Here is a 13,637-nt window from a genome sequence, read left to right as displayed (position 1 = left end):
GCAGCATAATAATATGGAGATGCCAAGGAGTCCATGGAATACATACCAGATGGTTCATGTTTGTGCTTGTTAGGAAAGTGTCTCCATTGCTTGATAGGGTCTGATTCAATGTCATTCTATTGGTGAAAGGTTCCAGGAATGCTTTGTTTTAGTGTGGTTGGGGATCTGGCAAATGATACATTCTCTTGATATCTTCCGGTTTGAAGGATCAAAACATCCTTCCATCAGCTGTGAAGAAAGCTCTGTCCATTATGTTAATGCTCTGGATTACTCATCTTAGCATATCATTATATGGTAAAATCTTTGCACGGGCCACTATTTTATGGAGGAAAGAGTTGGTTAAATCATTGAGCTTGTTTTCTGATTTATCAATTCCATCAGTTGTTGCTTCTTCTTATATCTCCTTCGGATCTTCATTTTCAAGCAAAGTATATATGCCTTCCCACGAGGTCTTTCCAAAGCCTAGACAGGTAGTATCTAAGATTAACACCAATTTTCCTTGTCCTTCTTCCACTATAAGGGGAGCCTTTGTCTTTAGAGCTCTCTTAGACATCTTGACTGCCTGCGTGATTATGGATTTACACTACAAAATGAGAAAGAGGAGTGTGATAGGTGAAAAACTTTGAGAGGAGCCAATACAACTAATTACAAACTAAAAGCAGTTATGCGCATCAAAAGATCTCATATAGTACATAGTCACAAAGGATGAAATCCTTAAAGGATTGTAACCATAACTGCCTCTTAATGCATTACGTATCCTCATAATGTGAAACTTTAATGCCGAATTAATATATGTCGCATCGCAAGTTTTCCAACGGTCCTTTTAGAACAGGTGCCACAACTCTACGATTTTGCAATTAGCGATTGTATTATTTTAATATGTGTAGAGCCATCGCATATTGCAAATCGAGAGTTACAAGCGCTAAGTCCGAAAGAATTCCTTGTATTGTTGCGATTACGACGAGTGTGAGCTGGCACGTAGAGTTGGTGGGTTCCTTTCAAACTTGGCAAATCATGTTTCTTTTATAATTGATTTAACATTATATCACTAGTGCTCATAGTATATGGTACTTGTTTCTATTGGGAGTGCGCTATGTGATATGCGATCGCGATTGTTACATTGCATCGCAAAGTTTCAACGAAGTTGTTTCAACGTTTTCATATGGATTGGCGAAATGAAATATGCAATAGCCTTATCGCATCTCAAGGTTTCAATGGAGTGCCCTATGTTATTCCTCAGAAATACCGACATGCAAAATGTGATAGTTATATCACATCGCATGTTTATAAATGGACTTTTTTCAATTTAAAACTTTGTGATGAGGCATTTGCGATGACTTTGATCGCATCACAACTTTTCAAACAGATGTTCATTGGTCTTAAGCAATTGCAATTTGCGATGAGCGGTTCCAAACACTCATAAAGCAACTTTTATATGAAAAGTATGGAAAATCTATTTTTACTCAAAAGGTTTTATTGCTTTTTATTTCCTAAAGGGAACATATTTCTTATTTAGAATCTTTAGACTAAGATTAAAAATTTGAAATGGGTGGGGGGTGTTGTTGTATAGCACAACAGGTTGTTATTGTGGAATGCATCATTGGGAATGTATGATTGGTTACATGTCGATTTATGTCGTTTCCATGTATCATTGTAGTATGCTTGGTTACATTCTTGCATGTTTGGTTACATTCTCGTATGCTTGGTTGCATGTGTCATTCTTGTGGGTTTGATTTCAAATATTGTTCATTCATGTTTGTTCATATGTGTTTATGCATGTGTGGATGGTTATGCATCTCTTATGCATGTTCATGTTTGCATGTGGTCAAGTGTATAGTGATGTAATGATGGTGGTTTCCATGCATGAGGTCGTGGTGTGTGTTGTTGTTGAGTTCATGCGTTGATGATTGGACCCTAGCTAAAATGACGGTTGCATGGTCAAATGTTTATGTTTTATGTTTCTATATGTTGTCATGATTATGTTAAACATGTATCATGCTAATTTTTTGATCTTGCAGACAAGGTATCCTCCCCGAGCTATACTAAGGTACATTGGTTTATTGTGATTTGGTTTAGCTGATATGATATACCTTACAGGAAGAAATATCAAATGGTTAGCAAGATGGTTGACTACAAAGACTCTGCCTATGAATTAGAAGAGAAGTATGGTGTTAGGAACTCTTCTGACTTGGCAGTGACACTAAGAATTTTAAAGGAAGAAATAAGGAGTTGTAATGCAAATAATGATATAATCATACAAACATAGGAAAAGTTAGCAGAGGTAAATGCATTCATACTTTAGAGCTTGTCCGATTTGTAGTGAGAGGGACCACTTCAGATCAGCCATGAGCAGGAGGATAGAACTAATGGGGCATATAATAGTAGATCGCATGGTGGTCACAAATCAGATAGATATGATACAATCAGAGATGGAAGATTGTTGGACACTCTGGATATGACAAGGGATAGACACAGGTATGATTCTAGTTCTGATTCCAGTAAGCACTATGATCGCAATCGGTATCATGCTTACAGGAGGAGTAATAAGGGGTATTTTCTAGATGAATTTAAGAAAGAAAAGCCACCTACTTTTGATGGAGATGTAAAGAAATCACAAGATGCAGAGGCATGGTTGCTAGGCATGAAGAAATTCTTCAGATTGCATGAATATTTAGAGAACATGAAAGCTAGAGTGGCTACATTCAGTCTCAAAGGCAAAGTAAACATTTTGTGGTGTTAGTGTTAGTATTTGCATCCTACCATCAGTTATAAAAAATCCTCTTTTCATATCATATTAGGGTCCCACTCAAAAAAATTTGTCATTCCACTAGGTCATCATTCAAAAATTTACTCACCGATGGTATCCCAAGTCAAAAAGCATCACTCTCCCTTAAATTTCATTACTCGTTGGCACATTTTCATACCTTGTTGAATGTACATTAGTCATGAGGTCAAATTCATCATGTGATCATATCAGTCATGACACCATCAATTCTAGTCAGTCAAGGTTACCATTAGGTCCTAGGGTTTTCAAGGTCCAATAAAACATCATTTAATTTGCATAATGTCAACAAATCTCATAGTGATCAAATAACATCTCTCCACTATCCGAGGATGATTTGTAAATAGAAAATCTTGTTTCAGCATGTAATTTTGATTTTAAATGTAATATTTTTTATTTTTCACTATGTATTTTTATTTCTTTCAAATGTAATAAGCACATGATTTCCAAGCTGCTAATTCAGAGTTCCAAAATGCCAAATGACCAGAAATTCAAAGGTCAAAGTGTTCTCAATGTATATCAAGTGATCAATTGGTCAAAGAAAAAGTCAAGTGTAAAGGTATAGTTTACAAGAGTAAGGTGAATGATAAAAGGAAGAAAGTGAGCCCCCAGAGCACCAAAACGCCTCCAAATTCTCTCAAAACTTAAAAAAAGTCTTGTTTCCTCTTCAACCAAGTAAGTCACACAAATTTTCCACCTCTTTGCACTCCTAAACAACAGTTTTTTTAGTGCTTTGGTTCCTAAGAAAAATTGGCATTTGGGCAAGTGATAAAACCCTAAACCCATCCCTATCCCAAATTTTCTACCCATAGACCCTGAAACACCTTCATACATCACTATTAAACCCATCCCTACCCCTAAACTATCATTTCCTAGTCCCTAAAGCCTTTTCCCATAAAACCCTAAGACCTAGGTTTCGAAAATTCCTATGTAGCCTCTACCATAAACCTGTAATTTAAATATCATTCCCAACTCCCTTGACATTTTCACCTCCTATCACCTCCCACAGCTCCATAATCCCTTCCCTCATCTCCTCAAATTTTTATAGCCCTATCCCTATTCCCTAGACCTATTTCCACTTCCCATTCCCACCTACTTTATCCCTAGGGTTTCTTAAACAAACACTATGGAGGAAGACAGAGACTATGTGGAAGAGGAGGATACACAAGAAGAGGAGGATAGAAAAGTAGAAGAGGACAAAGAATAGAGGAGGCCACGCATAGGGGCAGAATCCTAAGGCTGGAACCCACTAACACAAATGAACTCATGGCTTCACCAATCTCCAAAAGGTCAAAACAAGACTTGAAAACCTAGCCAAGCAAGAGGAGAAGAGAAAATTTGATATCTTTGTTGAGGCCTCTTTCCATGATTTACATACTTCATCATAAGTTCATGTATCAATTTTTACAAGTTCCTGGGCATTTTTTGAAATTTTTTGGTTTTTGTGCAAACTCTGACAGTTTTTGCACAGTTGGACTATCTTGTGCATGGAACCCTAGGCATTGTACACCTTCTAGAGGCTTCCAAATGCAAAACCAACACCACCATTGGATTCAAAAGGCCGTAAACATGCAATTTTGGCTATTGTCACACCAAAATTGGACAATTTGACAACGATAAATAGCCAAAAACACCTCAAAAATTACATTTCTGCCCTCTTTTTCAACTAGGCACTGCACACAAGAGTAGTCTTGGGAGGTTGACTTTTTCGAGACTCAAATATTATCATTTTTTGGAAACAAGTACATTTCTAGAAACCAGACGGGACAGGCTTTCCAATGATCTATCTTGAGCTCAATTTGGACATCCAAAACCCCTTCAAAACTTAGCTAGAAGATGGCACTATGCACAAACCAAAGAAGATGCGCATAGACCACTAGTGCTGCGCACAAGACCGAAAACTGATATTTTGCTACTTTTTCACACTTTCTCAGTTGCTCAAGGAATTTTATGAAGTTTTACTGATGTAATTGGTCAAAACAAATGTAATTATGTCTTTTAAAGCTACCTAGGGTAAATATATTAGGTGAAAACTCTTTTTGTCATGTAATGAATCAGTTTCCAAAAGTGAGGGATGAGTTAGTTTGACCTCCCTACACTCTAGGTTTAAGTTTAGATTTTGGTGGAATAGCTCCTTAGTCATGGATTCGATCCCTAAGGATGGGATAAGTTGTTTGATGGCTATATCTATTATTTCTTGACTCATTTCAGATGAGGGATGTTGTTGTATTGATCAGAGACACTAGTGTAATCAGTGTTTGGCAGAAATTTAATGAATGAGTTGCAGCTATTTTGATGGAATACTTGTGGTATGGCATTTTGACATAGTTTCTTCTTATGTTTCATATGTTTGAATGTTTTTTACTCTCATGTTTCATTTCACTTCTATGATATGTTGATTTTCAAGTTGATGAGCAGAATACATCTTACATGCTCTGTTTTGGGGAAATCTTCACAATTTGGCCATTTTTCTTCAGTTTAGAAAGAATACATGCTTGTCTTTCTCTTTCTAGCACCTCACCATTCTGATCCATCTCAATCAATAACCTTAAAGTGTTTGAGTGTCTACCTACCTTTCTCCATCAGATGCCTACAATCATACCCTTATTGGCCTTGACCTAGTCTCTTTGACCTAATCCTCATCCAGCAACCCAATTTCAAACAATCAAACCCTTCTGCACATCATAACTAGCCTAAAACCCTAATTCATCTAGCCCTCTTGGCTATGATTTTGTGAAGATAGCCCTCTCCGGCTTGGTAGGGCTAGATACCAAGTCAAAAGGTTGGTCTGTGGTTACCTTAGCTGGACTCTTCTTCAGCCTTGGAGATCCAAAGGAGTGATAATAAGTGGGAAGATGTGAAGAATGTCAGAGGTATAAATGAGGAAGATTTGACTCGGAGTGAGTTTGCACGGATATTTAAGAAGAATTATTTATCGGAAAAGATGCTTTGATGACAAGGCAAAATAATTCTATGAGCTAAAGATGGGATCCATGATAGATGATGAGTACACTAGCAGATTCTTGGAGTTACTAAGGTATGTGCCTTATCTGAAGGAGGAGAAGGCTAAGATTCAGAGATTCATTAGTGTGTTACTAGTTTCATTCAAATATAGGATTGAGTTTGACTAACATAGATCATTGGAGGAGGCCATCCGAAAATTGAAGCATCGCTATGAACAATCGAAGCGCGAAATTGAGACTACGACAATCTGGAGAGGTAATGTAAAGAACAAAGGAAAATGGGACAAGAAGTGAGTATGACCACAGGACACGTGTAACAAGGATAATATTGCACCACCTAAGAAGTTCAATACATAATATAGAGGACGGGGATTCAGGTCAAGAGAATAGAACAATGAGATAGGTTGGAAGCCTATAGAGTGTTGGACTCGTGGCAAATACCATCGTAGGGGAGATTGTCTATAGAATCAGGGTGGTAGAACTTAGATATATATTGCATAGGAGCCAAAAACCCTTGGGGATGTTGGTCAGAGTGTTCCATGTATTTATGCAACATTGGATAATGCATAGGAAGAGCATCAGGAATCTATAATTGAGATGGACGGTAAGCTTTGTGATCAAGTTATTTATATTTTGATTGACCATGGATCTAATTATAGCTATGTTAGTTCTGACTTGGTGAATAAGTGTGGTTTGAGTAAGGAATTTCATGTAGAATCTTGATTAGTGCAATTGGCTATAGCTACGAAGAAGCGATTTCATCATTGGGTAAGATCTTTTGCATTTGATTTGAGTGGTATGCCTACAACAGCACATTTGAATGTATTAATGTTGGGATCATACAGTATGTTGTTGGTCATGGATTTATTGTATCTTCATAGAACAAAGGTAGATTATTATGACAAAGCCATTGAGTGTGTTGATGAAAATGGAGAACCAAGGGTCTTATAGGGAAAGAAGAAAGCCACATCAGTTAGGATGGTGACAGCTATGCAAGCAAAGCATAGTCGTAGGAAAGGGTGTAATTTATTTGCAATGCATATTTCTGTATATAAAGGTAAGGAATTTGAGGATGCAGATGTGTTGAGAAGATACCCAGTTCTACAACAGTTCAAGGATGTGTTTCCTTAGGACATTTCAGAGTTTCCACCTCACAAGGAGGTAGACCTTTCTATTGAGTTAGTGCCAAGGGAATCTCCAGCATCAAAATTGCCTTACAAGATGAGTACATTTGAGTTGGTTGAGTTAAAGTTGTAGCTGAAGGAAATGTTGGACAAGGGGTGTGTCAGGCTGAGTGTATCACCTTGGAGCGCACCAGTATTGTTTGTGAAGAAGAAAAATGGTACTCTCAAGTTATGCATTGGCTATAGGAAATTGACAAAGTGACCATCTAGAACAGGTATTTGTTGCCCAGGATTAATGACTTGTTTAATCAACTGAAGGGAGTAGCAGTGTTCTCTAAGATCGACATGAGAGCTAGATATTATCTAGTACGCATCAAAGAGGAGGACATTTACAAGACTGTATTTAGGACCAGTTATGGGCACTATGAGTTTGTTGTAGTTTAATTTGGCTTAACTAATGCTCCAGCTACATTTATGTTTTTTATGAATAGTGTGTTTCTTTCGTACTTGGATAAGTTTGTTATTGTGTTCATTGATGATGTAGTGGTATATGCTAAAAATGAGGAAAAGCATGTCGAACATTTAGCAGCAATGTTTAGGTTGTTGAGAGAGCATCAGTTGCATGTATGTTTCCTTCACTAGTTTTGGAATGCATGGCATATGCATGTGGATTTTTTGTTGTGATCTATCATTGGCATGGAGGATGGCCGGGATTGATAGTGGATTGCCTAGCCTTGCCATTTCCTAGATAGCCATGGTGATTGTGGGTTTATTTTCATTATTTTTTGTTGGTTCTCATGTTTCCTTTCCTTGGGTTGAGTTATTAGTTCCAGGAAGCCCTAGCTAGACAAATGCTCTAGAAGCCCTGTAATAACTTGGGTTGAGTTACTATTCCTGGAAGCCTTGGTTGGAAAAATGCTCTGGAAGCCCTTGGTGGTTTGAGTTACTAGTCTTGGAAGCCCTGGTTGGACAGATGCTCTTGAAGCCATGTATAAGTTGTGGGTTGAGTTACTAGTCTTGGAAGCCTTGGTTGGAACAAACACTCTAGAAGCCCTAGAAGGTTTGGATGGCTAGCAATCTTATGATGGTTTTGGTGATGTCCGACTGGATGGTGGAATCATATTTTAATGGGTTGAGGTGGATGGCCTCTGGAAGCCCTGGATGAGTTTTTATTTATGTGTTCTATGATATCCCACATTCATGTTTGGAATATGGCACAATGGTGAATGGTTGAGGAGAGATTTGGCTTAGCCATTCTATGGTCGAGTGGAATGTGGAGTCCCATCCCCAAGTTGGATTTTACATCATTAATTAAAGGTTATTTATCCTTTTATTTCTATGAGCATTTTGATGGATTATATGTGGTCTATTTGACTGTACTTTCATGAGTATTTCTACTACTATTATGTTGGTTATGTATTTGTTTTATGATAGAATCCTTGTATGGCTTTCATAATGTTTTTACTTGTAATTGAATGATCAATGTATCTATGACCTAATAGATGGAATGGTGGTTGATGTTTGCAGACATTAATGGTTCTTAGTGATTCTCATCTAAGTATGAGAGCCTTATGCTCAAAACTATTATTTACACTTGTAGATTACATATTCGTGAGATGTTTGATGAAATTCCTGTCATGGCTAGTAGGGGTCTAATCAAGGCCTTAAACAAATATTTTCTTTAATACTGTTATTTCCATGTTATTTTACTGATTTGAAGAGATGGTTCAATTTTTGGCAGTGACCTGGGATCTGGGCCTAAAAAAGTGGCTCAAATATTAGAGTCACTAGCATAGCACTAACAATTTTGGTCTCTAGTCACTGGCAGGCAAGCTTGTGAGAACAACTTTGGTTTCCTAGTCACCCTCATGCCTATAGCATGGGATCACCTGAGGCTTAAGTTGTCCAAAATATCAGTGGGACCCAAAGGCAAGTTTTCTAAAGTATTGGATTGGTTCCTGAGGGGCCTGTAGCTAATGACTAATGTCTGTATGGTGTGTTTCCATCGGTTCCACTTCCTTAATGTGACTTAGGAGGTCAAATCATATCATAGTGGCCTCTTGTCTCATGTTTACCCGAGCTAGCTAATTGTTTAGGTAGATGTGGGGGGAGGCTGCTACAAGATAGTGCCCCTCTCATGAGCCCTCATTCTAATAGAAACCATACCCCATGAGTAATGAGGGTACCTCAAATATGTACCTCTCAAAACACTCATGCTAATCTATAACATAGTTACAACATTGTGAATGATCTTGCTCAATCACCCACAGCCATGTTTGCATTGGAGGTTTTACAAGCATTTCCTTCCCAATGAATGGCTCTAATATCTACACTAGGGTTAGTCAACTCACCAATTCACATTTAATTACATCCAACCTTGAAAAATATGAGCCTCAACTACCCTCCTTAGTTGCATTTCATATGCAGGTCACCATATGCAATATCACAATTCATTGATGCATCATAGATGAGGGTGCATCTAAATGAATTATTTCCAAAATTATGTGGAAAAATATAGGCCCCCTTGAGCTCCTTCCCTTAGCCACCCTACTTTGGGCCTATGATGATCGCTCATCTCAATCCAAATGTCCTCGTCATGCTTGTGGGAAAGATGATATTAATTGATATCAAGGTTACTAATATACCTTTGGCCTATAATATCCTCCTAGGGTGAAAATACATGTATTCAATGAAAGTAATGGCTTCTCCCATCTTCCATATAATGATGCTCCCCCACAATAGGAAAATTCTCATGGTTGAATAACTAACTCACTATGAGCCATGGCGTATCACGACATTAGACAACATTTTTCCCTTCCTTTGGGGCATAGCATATCTCCCATTGTGTTGGGTGTGGAGCCTGATTATCTTCTTTATTTAGAGGTACCACCACATTGGACACCAGTTCGTAATGTGGCAGCAATGTCGCCCGTAAAATGTATTCCGCTAGGGGGGTCCAGGGGGGAAATGGTGATTATTTCAACCCCCCCTGGCACTACCCCTGAAGCTAAAAAATAGATGTAAAATTGCCTTGTAAAATGTTGTAATTTCATAGTCAATCTAGGTCGTTCATTAGGAGGAGATCTGATGGTAGAAGTTATGTTTAATTTAGGATTTTTTGCCCTAGAAGGCAACCCCTCGCTATATATGAGGGAATTGTATTGCGTCTATGTAGATCTGTATTCTAAGCGAGAAAGAGAGAGGAGATTGTGTGAGAGCAAAGAGGGAATTACAACAGATCTAATGTAGGTTGTATCTCTTCATTTTACTAGATAATATAAAAAGAAGGACTGGCTATTTCTCCGTGGACGTAGCCCAAATTGGGTGAACCACGTATATCTATGTCTCTCTTGTTTTATGCGTTTTCTGTGTTTATATTTCTTTGATATATATTATGTGTTCCATTGCTCTGTAATAAATAATTTTTCTAACAACTGGTATCAGAGCCGAAAGTCTATTTGGCTGATAAACTTGTAGGAGAGAAGGGTTCCTAGTTCAAGTGGGAGCAATGGCAAAATATGGTAGGTTTAGGGTCAAAAAATTTAACGGCCAAAACTATCAGCTGTGGAAGATGCAAATGGAAGATTATCTGTATCAAAAACATTTGTACCTACCATTGAGTGGAAAGAAAAATATGCCAACGAGTATGACAGACATAGAATGGGATATTCTCGATAGAAAGGCACTTGGAACAATATGGCTATGCCTAGCGGCGTCAGTAGCCTTTAATATTTCAAAGGAAATGACAATAGAGGGTTTAATGTTGGCATTGGAAAAACTATATGAAAAACCCTCGGTCTCAAATAAGGTATTTCTTATGAAGAGTTTATTTAATATGAAGATTTCATAAGGTGGATATGTCGCTGATCATTTAAATGAATTTAATACAGTTACTAGTCAGTTAAGTTCTATAGCAGTAACTTTTGATGATGAATTTAGGGCTCTGTTAATTCTATGCTCATTGACAGAAAGTTGGAATGGTGTAGTTATGCCCATTAGTAACTCTGTCTCTGGATCTAGTACTTTAAAGTTTGATGATGTTGTCGGTGAAATCCTTAGTGAGGAAATGCGACGGAAAAGCTCCAGTGAGACATCAGACAATGCTTTGACTGTAGAGACTAGTGGAAGAAAAATGGAAAGAGGAAAGAGCCAAGGATATCATAGTAAGTCAAGGAAAGGCAGATCCAAGTCCAAATCAAGGATAGTGTGTTGGAAATGTGGGAAGAAAGGACACTTGAAGAAAGACTGCAAGTCTCAGAAGGGAAAAGAAGGAGACGCATAGCAAGAAAACAATCATGAAGTGAATGTGACAGATGATGTGTTGCAAGACGCTTTGATTCTTTCATTAGAAAATATTATGGATGCCTAGGTGGTGTATTCATGGGCCTCATTCCATGCCACACCTGATAAGAAACATTTTCATGATTATGTTCAAGGAGATTTTGGACAAGTTCAATTGGGTGATCATAAACTCTGTAAAATCATTGGAATGGGTAAAGTTTTCATAAAATAGAAGAACAAAAATCAATGGCTATTGAAGGAGGTAAGGCATATTCCAGATCTGAAGAAAAATATTGTTTCAATAGGGTAGTTAGGAGGTGAAGGTTGTGTAACTACTTTTACAGATAAAACCTAGAAGGTCACTAAAGGAGCCCTAGTAATAACAAAAGGAGAAAAGGTTGGTGCATTGTATTTATGCAATGGTATTTCTAATTATCTTAATGCTTTAACCTCTATAGGAGAAGATACAACATTGTGGCATCATAGGCTTGGGCACATGAGTGAGAAGGGGATGCAGATTCTTCACTCAAGAAATTTGTTTCCAGGTTTGAAGCATGTTGATTTAAAATTTTGTGAGAATTGTGTTTATGGAAAACAGAAGAGAGTCAGATTCCTCAGAGTTGGGAAAGAAAAGAAGAGCGAAAAATTAGAGCTTGTGCATACAGATGTATGGAAACCTACTCAGGTATCATCTCTCGGTGATTCTCGTTATTATGTTACTTTTATTAATGATGCAACCAGAAAAACCTGGATTTATTGTATTCGAAATAAATATGATGTATTTGATACTTTCAAGAAATGGAAAGCTTTGGTTGAAAATGAGACAGGAAAAAGGTTGAAGTGTCTCAGATCAGACAATGGAGGTGAATATTACAGCAAAGAGTTTGATAGGTACTGTTCAGAGAATGGAATTCATTGAGAGAAGACAGTTCGAGGAACACCACAAGAAAATGGTGTGTCATAAAGGATGAATAAAACAATTGTGGAGCATGCAAGGTGCATGAGATTGCATGCAAGATTGCCTTTACAATTTTGGGCAGATGTTGTAGATACTATTGTTTATCTAATAAATAGAGGGCCTTCAAGTTCCTTGGATGGTGGTATTCTAGAGGAGGCATGGACATGTAAAAAGGTAAACTACTCATTTTTAAAGAATTTTGGTTTCGAAGCCTTTGTCCACATTAATAAAGAAAATAGAACAAAGCCTGAGGAAAAATCAAAGAAATGTACCTTTATTGGATATGGTTTTAATGATTTTGGTTATCTCTTTTATGATTATGAAAAACACAAAATCATTAGGAGCATAGATTTCATATTCAATGAAAAGGTTTTGTATAAGGATCAGATGCAGGAAAAGAAATGGGAAGAAGAAAACAAAGAATACATAATACTTGATGAGATCACAGAAAAAATGAAGGTGCCTGAAAATCATAATGATCAACAGCCAGAACAACAACAACAACCACAATAGTAGCAAGCACCTCAAACACCTGAAAGTGGTGTTAGAAGATCTACTTAGGATAAGTAGACCCCCTAAATGATATTCTCCTTCATTCTATTATATATTGTTGATTGATTCTGGTGAACCAGAATGTTATGAAGAAGCAGTGCAGGTAGAAACCAGGAAGAAGTGGGAGCAAGCCATGAAAGAAGAGATGGACTCCTTAGCACATAACCAAACTTGGGACTTAATCATGTTTCCTACAGGTAAAACAACATTGCAGAATAAATGGGTTTACAGGTTGAAGGAAGAATATGGAAGCAGAAAAAGGTATAAATCTAGACTTGTGGTGAAGGGGTTTGCACATAAAAAGGGTATAAACTTTGATGAGATATTTTCTCCTATTGTTAAAATGACTTCAATCAAAACTATTTTAAGTCTAGTAGAAACTAAAGATTTGCATCTTAAGCAGTTAGATGTAAGGACATACTTTCTCCATGAGGATTTGGAGGAAGAGATATATGCAATAGCCACAAGGATGTGAGGTAAAAGGAAAGGAGAAACTAGTGCACAGCTTGAAGAAGAGATTGTATGGCTTAAAACGGGCTCCAACATAGTTGTATCTAAAATTTGATAGGTTTATGTCTAAACAAGGTTATACTGGATGTCACTTTGATCATTGTGTTTATCTCAAAAGGAAAAATGATGGTAGCTATATTATATTGTTATTGTATGTAGATGACATGCTTGTTGCAAGTTCTAACATGCAGGAAATAAATGTGCTCAAAATCAAATTGGCAAACTCATTTGCAATGAAGGATTTGGGTGCTGCAAAACAAATCCTTGGTATGAGAATAACTAGAGACAGGAGGAATCACAAATTAACATTGTCTCAGAGTGAGTACATACAAAAGGTGTTGAAAAGGTTTAATATGAAGAATGCAAAACCAGTTAGTATACCTTTCGCTAGCCATTTCAAACTAATTAATGAGGTGTGTCCCAAGACTCAGGAAGAAATGGCTTATATGTTTAAAGTTCCATATGCA

This window comes from Pinus tabuliformis, chromosome 4_2, assembly GCF_031772625.1.
Source record: "Pinus tabuliformis cultivar Carrire ecotype Pingquan chromosome 4_2, CPIR1, whole genome shotgun sequence".
NCBI classification, from domain to species: Eukaryota; Viridiplantae; Streptophyta; class Pinopsida; order Pinales; family Pinaceae; genus Pinus; species Pinus tabuliformis.
The sequence above is the reverse complement of the archived record's forward strand: the minus strand, read 5'-3'. Positions refer to the sequence as shown.